Source organism: Gossypium hirsutum, chromosome A11 (genome assembly GCF_007990345.1).
Source record: "Gossypium hirsutum isolate 1008001.06 chromosome A11, Gossypium_hirsutum_v2.1, whole genome shotgun sequence".
NCBI classification, from domain to species: domain Eukaryota; kingdom Viridiplantae; phylum Streptophyta; class Magnoliopsida; order Malvales; family Malvaceae; genus Gossypium; species Gossypium hirsutum.
In genome coordinates, this window is record NC_053434.1 from 14,101,495 (window position 1) to 14,119,447 (window position 17,953).

The following is a 17,953-nucleotide window of genomic DNA, read 5'->3' on the forward strand; positions in this document are numbered from 1 at the left end:
TATGTTTTAGTTTTTTAAAAAATAATTTTGTGTTTAGGGTTTTGGAAAAAAATATATTAGCAATATAAAAACTTTTTATTTTTTTTCTACAGTAGTATCTGAAAAAATAATTTTGAAAAGACGTTTTTGAACAAACAGTGTTGAAAACGCTTTAAGCAGGATGGACTGTTAGCAAAATTACTAAAAAAAGCTCCTACGTGAACGCTTTTTTTCTACAGTAGTATCTGAAAAATAATTTTGAGAAGACATTTCTGAACAAATAGTGTCGAAAACGCTTTAAGTAGGATGGACTGTTAGCAAAATTACTAAAAAAGCTCATACGTGACGCTTTTTTTCTACAGTAGTCTCTGAAAAAATAATTTTGAGAAGATGTTTCTAAACAAATAGTGTCCAAAACGCTTCAACTAGGATGCACTGTCAGCAAAATTACTGAAAAAAGCTCCCACGTGGACGCTCTTTTTCTACAGCAGTTCCTATTTGGCCTTAGACTATAAATGAGCCAAATTTCATTCTCAAGTTGCATAAGTTACAGTAAGGCTCCGTTTGTTTGCCAGCAAAATAATTTTCGGAAAATAATTTCTAGAAAATGATTTACTTTTCTGGATATGATTTACATTTCTAGTGTTTAGATGAATCTGTGTAAAATATTTTCTGTTGTTTGGTAGATTTCCTGAAAATATTTCATAAAAACTGTTTTAAATGAAACAAATATATATTCAAGAATTTATTATCTTTTTATTTTTTAATTGAATTTATTATATATATATTAATAAATTTATATTTTTCTTGCTTGTATTGCATGATGCAGCATGCCAATCGGGTAGAAGCCTAGCAAGCTTTTTCCTTTTAAGAACATAGCCTATATTGCAATCAACAAGCACTCACTCGAAAATGGTTAATCCCACCCTGGAAATACTACCAACAATTTCAATGATTCAAGTTCTCTTAACCACATCTCAAGAGTTAATTCTACAACATACAAATAAGTTCAAGTCAATTATACTCATACTGAAATAATAAGACCAAGAGATCTTAACAACTTCAAGGCACAGAGGCCAATTCTACAACATACAAATAAGTTCTAAGATTATTCAAGAGGATCCCAATGAAGGGAAAATTCTTTTTCTTTAGACTCCTTTACCAGTAAAATAAATTCAAATACTAGAATTCGAACAAAATGACATTTTATAACTGCATAATCTAATCATGACATTAAGCAAAACAAGGAATTGTGATTGCTAGATTTACAAATGAAAAGAGTGACAAATTTATAACCAAAACTTGTAAAATTTTCATGTTTGAACAACACTTGGTTTTCTTCACACAATCATTACATTGTACAGAGAAAAGAGAATTACACCAATCAACACCTCTTGGTACAAGCAACGCCCAATATGATCCCTCATCATCATCACATAGTAAAAAATATTAGACCTAAAACAAGGACTAAAAAATATATATATAACTAAATGTGAAAAATACTCAACACTATCAACCCATTTGAAGAAACCACTCGACTTCTACCTAGCTGTGCCTCAATTTACTTAGGGAGAAGCCCAACTTGCAACTTTCAGCACATATCCAAAAAGAAACCTACACCGTGCACAATCTACTTCTCTAACTTGTATCTTTCATACTACCACAGCACCTTACAATCTGGTTCCCAAACTGTGCATCTTTCATAATCTCAAGGCCTACCGTGTGCTGAAAACCCGTAAAAAACCAAAGTCAAAGCCTTCAAACTTTTTTACGAGAGATGTACAAGCCCAATCTGAACCCTTCCCAAACCCATTACAAAACAACCCACCAGCCCAAACCCAAGACCCAAAACAGACCCAAAGCCCAACTACTAGCCCAATAACCCAAACACTTTCAGAAAAACCTAACCCCTAACCCTAGCCGCCGCACCCATCACCTACCCTCTGCCACCGCCACCAACTCCGCCGATCACCTGCCCTTCTGACGTCGCTCTACCTGCTCCACCTGCAAGGAGAGAAACAAACACGCAAGGCAGAGGCAAAAACAAAAAATAATAGAAATAGATAAATAGGTATTGTAATCGGTTATATAAAGGGAGAAAAAGAAAATGTAAGGGGGCTTCCGATTTTGGGTATCAAACAAGGGATTCAATCTAAAAATAAAAAAGGAGGCAGATTCAAGGTCTTTTCCTTCTCAAGTTTTGAAGTTTATTTATTTATTTTGTTCTCTTTTCTCTTCATACACACACATAAAATAAATATAGTAAAAAGGGAGTTAAAAAGGGTCATACCTACGCCGTACCGAAAAAGGACCAAAAAAGGTCCAATTTTGAGCCTCTGGCCGCCACACACAGTGGCGCTACGGCGGAGGCTCGCCGGAGTCCCAGGCCAGACTTGTGGCCTGAGAGAGCATCCCTCTCTCTCCCTCCTTCTCTGTTTTTTTTTGTAAAATGAAGAACTGATTGTTTTTTGGTTTTTTTATTTTTATACTAAACGTGAAACGATGCCGTTTTAGCAAAAGGGGATCCGCACGTTGACCCGACCCGACCCGAAGGATCCGCGTGTTTTTAATTTTTGGGCTATTTACGCGCACAGTCCCTCTGACTTGTGGCGTGTTTCAATTTGGTCCTATTTCGCTATTTCTTTGTTTTTAATTTAACCACAAATTTTTATTTCTGTTTCATTTTAGTCCCCTGAAGCGTCGCGTTTTGAGATTTTGGTCTACTTTCCATTTTGGTCCCTCTTCTTTCCGTGCGTGTTACAATTTAGTCTTTTTAGTCCTTTTTTATTTCGAATCTGCCCAGTACTTTTTATTTTACTTCGATTTAGTCCTCTTTTTAGTACTTTTGCTATTATTATTATTATTATTATTATTATTATTATTATCATCTTTACTATTATTAGTATTGGTATTATTGTTGTTACTTTTATATCTCTATTCATATTTACTTATGTATTTTTAAATATATATATGTCTTATTATTATCATATAAGTGCTTGTACATATACATGTATATATTTTACATATAATTTGTTTAATATATATACGTATACTCATATTTCTTTTTATATATATCTATATACATATACATATTTTTATTTTTATAAGTATATATATTTATATGTATGTATTTATATATTTTTGTATATCTTAATTTGCATAGACATATACATACATATTTTCAATATATTTTAAACATATATATATAAATTAACGTATTTATTTGTATACGTATGTATATTTTCATTATTTTTAAACTTTCATTTGTACATACATATTTTCATGCGCCTACTTTATATATGCATTTCATTATTTTCATATTCCATAATTTTATACACCTATATATATGTACATATTTTTATATATATGCATATTTTTTTTCTTTATATTTTAAAATATACTTTATATATATATTGTAATTTATGAATACACACATATTTTATTTTTTGTCTATACATATAAATATATATATCCCTTTACATTTTAATTGTATTCACTATTTATTTATTTCATTTTCATTATTATTTTGAACGAATGTTTAATTTATTTGTTTATATACATTGTTATTTTATATGATTGTAGGTTTGACTTTTATTTATTTTATATTGTTGCTATTGCTCGTATCATTTTTACACTTTTGTATTCATTATGATTTTGTCATGTATAACAATGTAATTTGCTTTCACATTTTTTACTACGACTTCATGTTTTTATTTCACTCGATAATAAAATTTGTTTAAAAAATGATATTTTGTGTTTAGATTCGAGAGGATCGTACCCTAACTTACTGGGTTTCGATTTCCACAATAAATCTAAACACACTAATCTTTTCAAACTCAAGTTTTGAAACGATCTCGGGAATTAAGAAAAGATCGTGTCCTAACTTACTGGGCATGATCCCTTTCCTAAACCCGAGATAATAAAATATCTTTTAAATAAGTAAAATTCTGGCATTCATTCACGTATTGGGAATTTGAGACATTGTATTCTAACTTACTGGATATGATTCTCTTTCTCGAATAATGTGAAATATGCCCATTTTCCTAAAAATTTTCAACGTTTTAATACAAGGATCGTATTTTTTAGATTCTTCTAAGTTTTCAATTTTCGACATTAAGACATTAAGTAATCAACTAAGGTACCAATTTTGGGCGTATCGAGGGTGCTAATCCTTCCTCGTGCGTAACCGACTCCCGAACCCGTTTTCTGAATTTCGCGGACCAAACTTGTTGTTTTAATAAAATCAAACCGTTTATTAAAAACAACCGCTTTTCGAGGTGATCCAATCACACCTTATAAAAAGGATTGGTGGCGACTCCTGTTTCATTTTTTTCAAAACCCAAGTCGACCCCGTTTTTATCCAAAAAAATGGTGTCAACAGCTTGGCGACTCCGATGGGGACAGGTTAAGTGAGTCGAGCCACGAGTTGATTATTTTTTTTGTCGAAAATCAAAAACTTGGTTTAAATATACGATCCTTTCATCGCATTTCATTGCTCTTTATTACAATTTTCATCGTTGTGGTTTATAATTGCTGTGTTAGTTTAAGTTTTTGTATCTTTCTGCACATTGCATTGCATGACCGTTGGTCACACCCTTTTAAGTGGGAGTGAGAAACTACGCCTTCGTGAGGTTTTCACCTCCGCATGGGATAGTGAATCGCTTTCGGGATACATCCGTACCTATGTCTTCGTGAGATTTTCATCTCCGCATGGCCATAGGGAAATGTATTCCCCTGAACCGAACTCGGTCTGTATGAGCCTATAATGGGTAAAGATCGAGGAATCTGCTGGTTCAGGTACCTTATCTCTAGAGCCATACCACATGTAGTGAACCTTAGGAACCGACCTAGGTAGAGCTACTCCAAATTTTTAGTGCTTACCTAAATGAATGTTGTATTCATTTGTCGCTTATTTTAAATCTTATTCTGTGTTTAATGCTAATTTACTTTGTTTGTGATTGCATGGCATCTTCATTCTAAAAGGGGTGTTGATTTACGTTCAGTTTCTTGGTAGAAAGCTTATCATGGAAAAGGGGTTTGTTGATAAAGTAGAGGATAATGCGGCTGTGCGAATATGGGCTGAAACGACACAACGGGAGAAAGGCGATAGTCTTACCGAAGGGTACGTGTCAGAATTATGGGATTTTACCCGTATCAGTGTAATCCAGAATGACCTTCGAGAAATGAAAGAAGTCTGGGATCAATGGGATGTCGAGGCCAAGCAGCTGTTCTATTGTAATTACGGTGACCTACCTTATCTGCTTAGTGTCAAAGTGGACAAGTATTTATTCCGAGCCCTTGCTCAGTTTTGGAATCCTGCCTACAGTTGTTTCACTTTTGGGAAGGTAGATTTGACACCTACTGTGGAGGAGTATACGACCTTGCTTCGGTGCCCAAAGATTCAAGTCGACAAGGCTTATTCCAGAGCTGCTTGTGTCCCTCCGTTGTTAAAGAAATTAATGAACATCACTGGGATGAGCGAGCAGTGGGTCACTGCCCGGATCCAATAGAAGGGCGACAGTAAATGTGTTCCTTGGAAAAGTTTGCGAGATTTGGTGCTTGTACATCCTGACTTAAAGAAAAGGGTCGATGTCTTCGCTTTAGGTATCTATGGACTAGTGGTTTTCCCCAAAGCTTTAGGACACATAGACGAGGCTGTATCTGATTTGTTTGATCGGTTTAGTAAAGGGTTACACCGGTTCCGGCAATACTCGCTGAAACTTTTAGATCCTTAAATGCGTGTCGAAAAGCAGGGGAGGGAAGGTTTATTGGATGCGCACAGCTCTTATTGGCATGGTTCCATAGCCACTTCTGGAAAGTCGAAAAGGTCTCTTATCGGGTATTCTCCGATAGCTACTCCCCTCTAGGAGAATTGGTGGCCACGCCAAGACGGGATGATATTTCAGAAGAAAAATGGATAGAGATACTCCAGAATCTCCAGGATGAAGATATTGAATGGAGGGCTCCTTGGTTAATTCCTGATGAGATATTGTACCGATGTGGAGATTTTGACAGGGTTCCGCTGCTCGGGATATGGGGAGCTATCGGATATGCTCCTCTACTCGTATCAAGACAGTATAGATCACGACAATTCATACCAGCAACGCAGGGGTTGGCTTATAGTGATTTTTCCTATAGGGAGGACAATTACAAGAAGAAGGTTCGAGAAATATCTAGTGCCTAGAACCAGACTCGTCGGATGAAGATCTTAGCCGTGGGTCCGACAATTACCCCCGAGTATGGTCAGTGGCGTGATCAAAGGATCAACGACAACATCCCGGCGTCAAATTCAGAAACTGCTCGATCTTTAGAGGAACACTTACAAGTTTTGCCTTCTGAGATAGAAATCATCAAACAAGAATTCGAAAAAAGGAGTTTAGAATTGGGGAAGAAGATAGAACAGCTAGAGGAAGAAAAAATGCAGTTAGGACTGGATGTGGACATTCAAAGATTAGAGGCCAACAAATTGAGAAAAGGAAAGAACAAAGCAGAAGAAGATTTGGACAGCCTGAAGACAGATTACAAGAAGTTGCGTAGGTCGGTAAGAGCTGCTGGCTTGGGTAAAACGCCAGAACAATGGCGACAAGAAATTCAGGAGGAAAAGACGAAAGCTAATCAATGGGAAAAGAAATTCCAGGATACTCGGGCTCGAGAAGTCGCCTTGGGAAAGAGTCTACTAGATTGCCAAGACGAGAAGACGGAGTTGAAGGTCCGGATAACTGAACTAGAAAGATTGCTTCACCAGTACTGTAATCGTAATGCTACGGTTGAATTAAGGGCGAGCTTAGACAAAATTGAAGAATTGAAGAGACAAATAGGAGGGCTAGAGAATGCATTGCAAAATAGTGAAATCCGGATAGAGCTTCTGGAAGAAAGTAATGAGCAGTGGCAAAGACAATTCCGTCGGTCTCAAGAGCAGATTGGAGAAAGAGATTATATTATGGGAGAGGCGGTGACTCAAGTGCGCGAAGTAGCTGATCATCTGCAAACTCTAGCGGTTCAGGCTGATCTATTAAGTTTGAAGTATGAGTCAAAGTCGGACAGGGGCCGAGAATTAGCTTGGCTTCTTAGAAAGGTTAAGGCTTTAAGTGTAAGGGCAAAGCCATATATGTAGTCTATTTTATGTAAAGAAACTCTTTATCTAGTAAAGTTTTCTAATGAAGTTGAATTAGAATCAGTGCCTCTTTTTCTTTGCATTCTTTTCATGCATTGCATCACATCATATGCATTAATGACCATTAAAAACCTAATCGAATAAAATCATTTCAGTTAACCTGGAAAACCAACAAAGTTACGGCACCCGAGCTAAGACAAAAATTATGGACCAAAGGTTGGAGAAGCTAGAGCGACTTCAAAGAGAAATGCAAGACCAGTTGCAGGCGCAAATGAAAGAGCAAATAGAAAAGATTCAGCGTGACATGGTGCAAAAGATGGAGGAGTCCCAAAATGATCTGGTGGCTAAGATGACGCAATTATTGAAGGGAGTAGATAAGGGTAAAGGTCCTGTGATTGTTAGTGAAGAAGAAAACAATGGTGAACCACTTTATCCTCCAGGTTTCACGCCTCCGCATGCGCAAGTACAGACTGAGCTGCATCCGCGGAGACCCTCTGTGTCGGTTAGGCCCCAGCAGTTCCAATGCAATGCTTCAATCCCAATGAATTTTCAACCCAGAGCGGGCTTTAATCCCGGTGATAGCCCGAATAATATTGCTGTCCCAGATCTTGACGAGATGGTTGAAAAGGACAAGGCGAAGGAGGAATTTCCAAAACAATTTGAGGAGAAATGGAAATGGATAGAAGAAAAGTTTAGGGCAATAGAAAGCATCGAAAGCTATGGAATAGATGCAAAGGATCTCAGCTTGGTTCCGGACTTGGTGCTCCCTTACAAATTTAAGATGCCAGAATTTGAGAAATACAACGGGACTAGTTGCCCAGGATCCCATATTACTATGTTTTGTAGAAGAATGACGGGGCATATTAATAATGATCAATTATTAATACATTGCTTTCAGGAAAGTCTTACAGGAGCGGCGTCGAAGTGGTACAATCAGCTGAGCCGAGCTAAAATTGCTACTTGGAGGGATTTAGCACAGGCTTTCCTGAGATAATACAATCATGTCTCAGAAATGATGCCTGACAGGATAACTCTGCAAAATTTAGAGAAGAAATCGAACGAAAGCTTCAGACAATATGCACAGAGGTGGCGAGAGGTGGCGGTTCAGGTGCAACCACCGCTTTTGGAAAAAGAGATGACGACGTTTTTTATTAATACTTTGAAAGCCCCGTTCATCACTCACATGTTGGGAAGCGCTTCAAAAAATTTCTCGGATATAATCATGAATGGTGAAATGATTGAGCATGCCATTAAAAGTGGAAAAATATATGGAGGAGAAAATAATAGGAGGGCACCCCCGAGGAAAAGAGAAAATGAAGTGAATAATGTGAATGCTTATGGTAGGTCAATTACCGTGAATCAACCAAAGAAAGTGGTTGCTAATCAACAGGGATCATCAAGACAAGAGTCAGGAGCTAGGCAAACTACTGAAAAGCCCCAATTCACGCCAATCCCGATGTCATACAAGGAGTTGTATCAGACTTTATTCGATGCACATGTTGTTGCTCCTCGTTACTTGAGTCCTCTACAACCCCCGTATCCAAAATGGTATGATGTGAATGCGCAATGTGATTATCATGCGGGAATTTCTGGGCACTCGATAGAAAATTGTACTGCCTTCAAGAAGGTAGTAGAAGGACTTATCAATTTGGGTGTCGTCAAACTTGACGACTCACCTAACGCAAAGAATTCGTTACCTAATCACGCAAATAAAGGGGTGAATATGGTTAGCGAAGGTACGGGAGAAGAAGTCAAGACTGACATTGCTGAAGTAAAAACTCCATTGAAACGGGTCTGGAAAGAAATGGCGAAAAGAGGTTTGGTTATTTCAGATTCTGAGGAAGGGCATGAGATGGGAAATTATTGTGAATTTCACCATAAAACAGGGCACGAAATCCAAGAATGTGAAGGATTTAAGGCTTTGGTTCAAAGCATGATGGATAACAAGGAGATGAGGTTTTACGAAGATGCGAAAGAAATGAGGAGCATATGCGCGACAGAGTTGGGAACAAAGGCTCCAAATCATCTTGTGGTCATTATCTCACGCCCTAAGGGGAATGAGGTTAGGGCTCCGGTAACACCGAAAATTGTAATCCAGAAACCATCAAATTTCTCTTATAGGGATAACAAAATGGTGCCATGGAATTACGGGTGTAATGTGACCATTTTGGGAAAAGAAGCAGAAAGAAATCAGGAAATAGGTTCTTACACGCGCAATGGAAAAAGATATGACGCTCAAGCAGAGTCGTCCAGGGAAGAGAATTGGAAGAAAGAACAGAGGAAAGGGAAAGCAGTAGAAGTTGAACCATTGGTAAATGAACCAATAAAAGAAGAGGAGGCAAAGGAGTTTCTGAAGTTTTTGAAACACAGTGAATACAGTGTTGTGGAGCAACTACACAAACAGCCAGCCCGCATTTCTGTATTAGCTTTACTCTTAAACTCGGAAGTACATCGGAATGCACTATTAAAGGTGCTAAACGAAACATATGTGGCTGACGATATTTCGGTAAACAAGCTGGATCGGCTGATCAACAATATTGGTGCTGACAATTTTATCTTCTTCAGTGATGATGAAATACCATCCGGAGGAAGAGGTTCTACTAAAGCCCTACATGTTACTGTCCGATGCAAAGGGAACACACTCCCGGGGGCCTTGGTTGATAATGGATCTGCACTAAATGTATTGCCTTTGTCCACTCTTAGTCGATTACCAATAGACAGTTCGCACATGAAAGCATGCCAGAGCATAGTAAGAGCATTTGATGGAACAAAAAAGGAGGTTATGGGGAGAATTGAGGTACCATTAAGGATTGGCCCAGTCAATTATGAGGTGGATTTCTTGGTGATGGATATTAAACCCTCCTACAACTGTCTATTGGGGAGACCGTGGATACACTCAGCAGGGGCAGTACCTTCATCATTACATCAGAAGGTGAAGTTGGTATCGGAGGATCGGTTGGTAACAATAGATGCAGAGGAGGATATTATCGCAATGATGACTAGCGATGCACCTTATGTGGACATCAACGATGAGGCACTAGAATGTTCATTTCGGTCGTTAGAATTTGTGAACGCGATGTTTATTGCGGAGGGAAATAGAATTCCAGTACCGAAAATATCCAGGACCACTGAGATGGGATTGCGATTGATGGTAGGAAGAGGAGCCTTACCCGGGAAAGGATTGGGAAAATATCTTCAGGGAAGGATTGAGGCACCAATGCCGAAGGAAAAGTTTGATAGATTTGGTTTAGGGTACAAGCCAGACATGAAGCAGAAGAAGAAAGAAGTAGAGAAGAGACAAGAGAGAAGAAGGGCGCGTTTGAATGGACATGAAGCTAAGTGTGAGCCTTTAACCTTTCCCCACATATCTACATCTTTTGTGTCGGGAGGATTTATTCATTCTGAATGTGGAGTATCCGGTAGCGGCATGGGAGGAATGTTGGAAAACGTTTATACCAACGCCATAGAAGCAACGGAAAGGAGGGTTTTGTTGGAGATCTGCCCTTATGAGCCTGGAAGCGAGCTAAACAATTGGACTGCTGAAGAAATCCCTGTAGTCTTTAGGGCTTATTCAGAGTCTTCAGATATCAATGACATGAGTGACGCTGCCTCAAACACGGAGCCTATTTTTGAGCAAGAGGTGTGTTCAGAAGGATCCCACGACTTTGAAAATGACGAAGATTATGATGCATCTCCGGACTTGTTAAGAATGATGGAACAAGAGGATAAGCATATCCTACCTCATAGGGAATCGTTAGAAATAGTGAGCCTAGAGGATGGAAAGGAGGTGAAAATTGGAACTGAAATCACCGCAAAGACAAGACAAGACCTCATTAATTTGCTTCGAGAGTTCAAGGATGTTTTCGCGTGGTCGTACCAAGATATGCCTGGGCTAAGTACTAACATTGTGGTGCATCGTCTGCCCATAAAAGAGGATTGTAAACCCGTTCAATAGAAGCTCAGGAGAATGAGACCTGACATTGTGTTGAAAATAAGAGAAGAAGTCAAAAGACAATTCGACGCTGGATTCTTACAAGAGGTCAAGTATTCGGATTGGGTAGCCAACATCGTCCCTGTTCCCAAAAAAGATGGAAAGGTACGAATGTGTGTGGATTATAGGGATTTGAACAAGGCTAGTCCAAAGGACAACTTTCCACTGCCTCACATTGATACTTTGGTAGATAACACGGCGGGCTATTCATTGTTTTCTTTCATGGACGGTTTCTCTGGATACAATCAAATAAAGATGCATCCTGGAGACATGAGAAAAACCACATTCATTACCTTATGAGGAACATTCTGTTACAAGGTAATGCCCTTCGGGTTGAAGAATGCGGGAGCAACGTATCAAAGAGCTATGGTGACTTTGTTTCACGACATGATGCACAAGGAGATCGAAGTCTATGTTGACGATATGATCGCGAAGTCTAGAACGGAAGAAGAGCATGTTCAGATCTTGAAAAGGTTATTTTTGAGATTAAAGAAATTTCAGCTCAAGCTTAACCCGGCCAAATGCACGTTTGGAGCCAGATCAGGGAAGTTATTAGGCTTCATAGTTAGCAAAAAGGGGATCGAGGTTGACCCAGACAAAGTAAAGGCAATACGAGATTTACCTCCCCCGCGCACTCAGAAGGAGGTTCGAGGTTTCCTAGGGAGGCTGAATTACATTGCTCGGTTCATCTCACAACTGACAGAGAAATGTGATCCAGTATTCCGGCTCTTAAAGAAACATAATCCGGGTGAATGGGATGAAGAGTGTCAGAGGGCTTTCGATAGGATAAAGCAGTACTTGGCTAATACTCCAGTCTTATCACCTCCAAGTCCAGATAGGCCATTGATATTGTATCTAACAGTGTTGGAGAATTCCATGGGATGCGTATTGGGCCAACATGATGAGACGGGAAAGAAAGAAAAGGCAATATACTATCTCAGTAAGAAATTTACCGATTGCGAAATGAGGTACTCATCAATTGAGAAGTTGTGTTGTGCTCTAATCTGGGCAACCCGAAGACTGAGGCAGTATATGTTGTATCACACGACTTGGTTGATTTCAAAGTTAGATCCTTTAAAATATATGATGGAATCGACTGCTTTGAACGGGAGAATGGCTAGATGGCAGATCTTGCTCTCAGAATTTGATATAGTATATGTCAGTCAGAAGGCCATAAAGGGAAGTGCAATAGCCGATTTCCTAGCTAGTAGAGCCTTGGAGGACTATGAATCTTTGAATTTCGATTTTCCAAACGAGGACTTGATGTATGTGGCGAATACTGAAGAAAATCCTCAAATGGATCACGTATGGAAGTTAAATTTTGATGGAGCTTCAAATGCTACGGGTAATGGAGTTGGGGCAGTCTTGGTATCCCCAAGTGGAGATCATTATCCTGTTGCTAGCAAGTTGGACTTCGATTGTACAAATAACATGGCAGAATATGAAGCATGTATTATGGGCATTCGTGCAGCCATTGAACGGAACATCAAAGTACTGAGAGTATACGGGGATTCAGCGTTGGTGATATACCAACTCAAAGGGGAGTGGGAGACTAGAGATCCTAAGCTAATCGGTTATAGAAAACTAGTTCTTGAATTGGCTGAGGAGTTTGACGATATCACCTTCTTTTACCTCCCACGGGAGGAAAACCAAATGGCTGATGCATTAGCTACTCTAGCTTCGATGATTCAGGTGAATAGACTTGAGGCAATGAGGCCTGTTCAGATGAGTATCTCTGAGACCCCGGCTAATTGTTGCAATATTGAGGAGGAGGGAAAAGATGATTGTCCTTGGTATCGGAGTATCTTACAATATGTGAAGAATCGGGAATACCCTGATCAAGCGACAGAGAATGACAAAAGAACTCTGAGAAAGATAGCCATTGAATATGTCTTAGATGGAGAAGTGTTATATAAAAGAAGGAAGGATCAAGTACTGTTAAGATGTGTAGATGCGGTAGAAGCCAAGAAAATTTTGGAAGAAGTCCATGAGGGTATTTGTGGGACGCACGCCAGTGGTTTCACGATGGCCAGACAGATCATGAGATTTGGGTACTATTGGCCCACCATGGAAGGAGATTGTATTGATCATGCCAGGAAGTGCCACAAATGCCAAATTTACGGAGACAAAATACACGCGCCTCCTTTACCTCTTCACGTCATGACCTCTCCTTGGCCGTTTTCCATGTGGGGTATGGATGTTATTGGGCCAATATCACCAAAGGCTTCTAATGGGCATCGCTTCATCTTCGTAGTAATTGATTACTTTACCAAGTGGGTGGAGGCTGCTTCATATGCAAATGTCACAAAAGCAGTAGTCAGCAAATTCTTGAAGAAGGAGATCATTTGTCGATATGGGATGCCTGAGAGGATCATATCCGACAATGCGATGAACTTGAATAATAGCACAATAGCTGAAGTTTGTAGCAAATTTAAAATCAAGCATCACAACTCATCGCCGTATCGTCCAAAATGAATGGTGCAGTGGAGGCGGCCAATAAAAACATTAAAAGGATTGTGGGGAAAATGACTGAAACCTACAAGGATTGGCATGAGAAATTATCATTTGCTCTCCTTGCCTATCGAACATCTGTTAGAACTTCTACTGGGGCAACGCCTTTTTCTCTGGTTTACGGAATGGAGGCAGTATTACCCATTGAAGTTGAAATCCCTTCTCTACGGGTGTTATCTGAGCTACAGTTGGATGAAGCCGATTGGATCCAATCTCGGTACGATCAGTTGAACCTAATAGAGGAAAAGAGGCTAAGAGCTATTCACCATGGGCAAATGTACCAGAAACGAATGATGCGAGCCTATAATAAAAAGGTTCGCCCCCGAGAATTTCGTGAAGGGGACTTGGTACTAAAAAAGATTCTTCCTATGCAAAAAGATTTTAGAGGAAAATGGATGCCAAATTGGGAAGGCCCTTATGTTGTAAAGAAAGCCTTTTCTGGTGGAGCTTTGATCCTATGCGAGATGGATGGCAAAAGTTTACCAAATCCGGTAAACGCAGACTCCGTCAAGAAATACTTCACATGAAAGAAAGGGGAACCAAAGTGAAAACCCGTAAAAGGCGCTTTGCTTCCTAAAAAAAAAAAAAACTTTGGAGAGGCTAAGGTGAAAACTCGTAAAGGGCACTTTGAGACCAAAGAGGGCTTGAGTCGAAAACCTGAAAAGGGCGACTCAAGTATTGGGCAGGATTGGAACATCAGGACTTGAGCGGATCAAATTTTGATCGGGGGGATATGATGATCTTCCTTTACTTGAACCAATAAGAAAGGATATGCAACGTCTTGGAACATTGACAGAGTATTGCAGATCTCCTAAACACATGTCAAACTTAGAAGGGTCTTCGGAAAGTTTGTACAGAGAAACTCAAGCGGCGATAACTGGGGCACCTAGTTCTTATGTGTATTCTTGAAAATACATTTCTTTTATTTTCTTTCTTTCTTCCTTTCCTTTTGTGAAAACGCACATTCTCAATCCACTTCTTTGTTACCTTTCTTTCGCTATCTTCGATGTTTTATTTGAGTTATGATCAGAAACGAGCCTTATTCTTATCCATTGTTATGGTCTTTTTGCAAACATGTTGCATAGGAATAATGATTAACGAACTAATAAAACTTTCAGGAAAGAAGTTTTGCACATTACTCTGGAAAATTTCTAAATAATATAGAGACCTGAAACATGACTATTGTTTAGAAAATACCAAGTTTAAAGGGTGAAATAGCTAGGAAAGAAGAGTCTAAGTTAAAGACTATCCTTTCAGATTTCGTTGTCTAAACATTGATTGAACAAAATGACAAGCTGTCGTGTTAATTACAAAGCTTGAATGAACAAGCAAGCAATGATCATCAAGCAATAGGAAGAGGTTACCTCGGAGAAGAGAGCCTTCACTTGCGCATAAGACTTTGGTACGACACCTTGAGAATGGTGTAGGAAACCAGAACGGTTCAGATCCTATATCCCCGAATTGTGATAAAAGAGGACAGAGGAAAAGCCACATATTTCTACCCTTAGATTACTGTGAGAGAATGATGGTACAAATTTTGGCGTCCCAGTGGATATAACTTTGAGGTTTACAATGGGGACAGTCTGGCTAAATGTTTCTTCAGAAAAATCAGTCAAGCGAGAAGGCATTGTAGCACATCAGTCACAAAACCTTGATAAACTTCGAGTAGTGATAACCTAAGCGAGATCATTCTCGGAAAAATAAAATTCTGCATTCATGCAAACACCATTCACATATGTCTAGTTAGGAGCATTTGTTTCATTTTGATCATGTCATCCTAATCATTAGGCATAATTAGGTTTATTATACAGGTCTTATCTCCCTGAGATTACAGTGGAACAGACCAAAGAATTTCAGATCTTATCTCCCTGAGATTACAGCGGAGCAGATCAAGGATAGTAATCCTATCTCCTTGAGATTACAATGGAGCGGATTAAAGGATCTTATCTCTCTGAAGTTACAGTAGAGAAGATCACATCAGGTCTTATCTCCCTGAGATTACAGTGGAACAGACCAAAGAATTTCAGATCTTATCTCCCTGAGATTACAGCGGAGCAGATCGAAGACACTATCCTATCTCCCTGAAGTTACAGTGGAGCGGATTAAAATAAGAGATCTTATCTCCCTGAGATTACAGCGGAGCAGATCGAAGACACTATCTTATCTCCCCGAAGTTACAGTAGAGCGGATTAAAGGATCTTATCTCTCTGAGGTTACAGCAGAGTAGATCGCATTAAGTCTTATTTCCCTGAAGATGCAGTGGAACAAACTGAAAACAATAAGGCGTGTCTCCCTAAAGTTGTAGCGGAGCGGACAGAAGATAGTGATCCTTATCATGTCTAATCTTATTCCCCTAAAGTTGTAGTGGAATAGATGGAAGCGAAGTCACAAACCTTGTCTCTCTGAAGTTGCAGTAAAGCAGGTTGAAGTCACGAAACTTATCCCCCTGAAGTTGTAGTGGGGCAAGTTGAAGATATGAGTCCGATCTCCCTGAAGTTGCAGTGGAGCGGGTCAAATGATGGACCTTACCCCCTGAAGTTACAACAGAATGGATTGAAGCCACAAGTCATATCTCTTCTTGAAATTGCAGAGGAGAGGATCGACGCAACAAGACAAAGTGGATTGAAATGAAGCTACCTGAAGAAGAAAAGCACCAAGAAGTCGAGACTCGACGAGACCGGGCAAAATTGGGCTTTCTTAGTCTTTGTTCTGTTATCGTTACACGACAATGAGCAAAGAGGGGCAGCTGTATAAGCCCAATCTGAACCCTTCCCAAACCCATTACAAAACAACCCACCAGCCCAAACCCAAGACCCAAAACAGACCCAAAGCCCAACTACTAGCCCAATAACCCAAACACTTTCAGAAAAACCTAACCCCTAACCCTAGCCGCCGCACCCATCACCTACCCTCTGCCACCGCCACCAACTCCGCCAATCACCTGCCCTTCTGACGTCGCTCTACCTGCTCCACCTGCAAGGAGAGAAACAAACACGCAAGGCAGAGGCAAAAACAAAAAATAATAGAAATAGATAAATAGGTATTGTAATCGGTTATATAAAGGGAGAAAAGAAAATGTAAGGGGGCTTCCGATTTTGGGTATCAAACAAGGGATTCAATCTAAAAATAAAAAAGGAGGCAGATTCAAGGTCTTTTCCTTCTCAAGTTTTGAAGTTTATTTATTTATTTTGTTCTCTTTTCTCTTCATACACACACATAAAATAAATATAGTAAAAAGGGAGTTAAAAAAGGGTCATACCTACGCCGTACCGAAAAAGGACCAAAAAAGGTCCAATTTTGAGCCTCTGGCCGCCGCACACGGTGGCGCTACGGCGGAGGCTCGCCGGAGTCCCAGGCCAGACTTGTGGCCTGAGAGAGCATCCTTCTCTCTCCCTCCTTCTCTGTTTTTTTTTGTAAAATGAAGAACTGATTGTTTTTTGGTTTTTTTTTATTTTTATACTAAACGTGAAACGACGCCGTTTTAGCAAAAGGGGATCCGCGCGTTGACCCGACCCGACCCGAAGGATCCGCGTGTTTTTAATTTTTGGGCTATTTACGCGCACAGTCCCTCTGACTTGTGGCGTGTTTCAATTTGGTCCTATTTCGCTATTTCTTTGTTTTTAATTTAACCACAAATTTTTATTTCTGTTTCATTTTAGTCCCCTGAAGCGCCGCGTTTTGAGATTTTGGTCTACTTTCCATTTTGGTCCCTCTTCTTTCCGTGCGTGTTACAATTTAGTCTTTTTAGTCCTTTTTTATTTCGAATCTACCCAGTACTTTTTATTTTACTTCGATTTAGTCCTCTTTTTAGTACTTTTGCTATTATTATTATTATTATTATTATTATTATTATTATTATCATCTTTGCTATTATTAGTATTGGTATTATTGTTGTTACTTTTATATCTCTATTCATATTTACTTATGTATTTTTAAATATATATATGTCTTATTATTATCATATAAGTGCTTGTACATATACATGTATATATTTTACATATAATTTGTTTAATATATATACGTATACTCATATTTCTTTTTATATATATCTATATACATATACATATTTTTATTTTTATAAGTATATATATTTATATGTATGTATTTATATATTTTTGTATATCTTAATTTGCATAGACATATACATACATATTTTCAATATATTTTAAACATATATATATAAATTAACGTATTTATTTGTATACGTATGTATATTTTCATTATTTTTAAACTTTCATTTGTACATACATATTTTCATGCGCCTACTTTATATATGCATTTCATTATTTTCATATTCCATAATTTTATACACCTATATATATATGTACATATTTTATATATATGCATATTTTTTTCTT